The sequence below is a fragment of the Echinops telfairi genome, unplaced genomic scaffold, assembly GCF_000313985.2.
Source record: "Echinops telfairi isolate 266 unplaced genomic scaffold, ASM31398v2 ScPeMD7_7424;HRSCAF=8462, whole genome shotgun sequence".
NCBI classification, from domain to species: domain Eukaryota; kingdom Metazoa; phylum Chordata; class Mammalia; order Afrosoricida; family Tenrecidae; genus Echinops; species Echinops telfairi.
Window position 1 is genome coordinate 38,743,832 of NW_022111324.1, and position 1,348 is coordinate 38,745,179.

A 1,348-nucleotide genomic window follows, 5' to 3' on the forward strand; every position below is an offset into this window, starting at 1 on the left:
CGATAATGCTTTCAGGTAGAGAAGCATCATTTCCTTTTCTCTCTTAAACAGACCCATCATCATGAACAAAGACCAGTGAATCCCTTTGTCCCAACAAGTCTCGGGTTACTCACACAGATAGCCCTCCACAAAGCACAGTGATGAAGGGCATCGACAGAAGCCACCCACACATTTATACGTCACATCTTCATAAGTGACCAATGTAGTTCAAGAATCTCTTGATTCCTTTGCAATGACTTAATGTCCTCAGAAGAAAAACGCTATTTCCAAGAATGTGATCATCACCACAAGGTTCCACCCCTGTCATATTTTTTTTGTTTTTTAATCTCAGAACTCTCCAAACAAGGACTTGGTCTCCAGAGGCAAGGTCTGCAGAGACTTCTCAAACTGGCTGAGGCGAGCACCCGCATCGCGGACAAGACGTCACCATCATCTGCAGCCACCTTCGCTCCAAGTTTCCCGAGGGCTGCTAACATTTCCATTTTCTGTAGCTTGTACAGGTCTCCTTTCAGCCATCCCACCAACAAACCTCTTTCCATCTCTGCTAACCCTGTCCAAAGCTGGCCTGGCTCTTTCTTGCCACCCTGGTGGCCTCCGGAGTGTCGCACGCTGGGCTGATAGCTGCCTGCAGAGCCGTTCTGCTGCCCAAGTCCTGTTTCCAGAATCATTAAACTCAGCTGCTCCAGGGCTTCCTTTGTGTGTCTTCGTATCCCTCTGTATCAAGTTCCTCTCTCATTCCTCCACATCTTGTAACTGCTGCCTTAGTTGATCCAACTGTTCTTCTAAGTTCTGCTTTAATTTGTCTCTATCTTTCCTCTGGAAGCCATTTTAATTTCTGAGGGCCCAAGTCCTGTGCAGACTGCAACTCTACGCATGGAAGAAGTCTATTTTTCTCCCAAAGAGGGGCTGCTGGTTTCAAACTGCTGGCTCTGTGGTCAGTAGCCAAACTCATAACCCACTGCTCCACCTGTGCTCTGTCAAGTTCATTCAGACTCATTGTCATTCTGACAATCATTTCTCTAAATAAGGCTTTTGATACAGCCACTGTGCATCAATCTATATTGTTGAGATAGCTTTACTGCTGACCCACTAATTTACAGTCATATGGAACTTCTGCAGGAACACATTTCTCTTGATATGACCAAAATATGGTAGAGCAGGTATAATTCGTCTCAGTTCTAGGGAGCATTCTGGCTTTTTTCTAAGTCAGACTTGTTTGTTCTTTGATATTCAATATTATTCACCAACAACATAATTTAGAAGCAGCAATTCTTCTTTGGTCTTCCTTATTCAAAATACAAGTCCCCGTGCATATGATCTGAATGAAAATACCATCTATTGGAACAAG

General features: G+C 44.2%; 1 pseudogene; it reads right to left on the minus strand.

Moving 5' to 3' along the window:
- Positions 1-187: 187 nt before the first annotated feature.
- Positions 188-830, minus strand: LOC101639969 (annotated as a pseudogene).
- Positions 831-1,348: the final 518 nt, after the last annotated feature.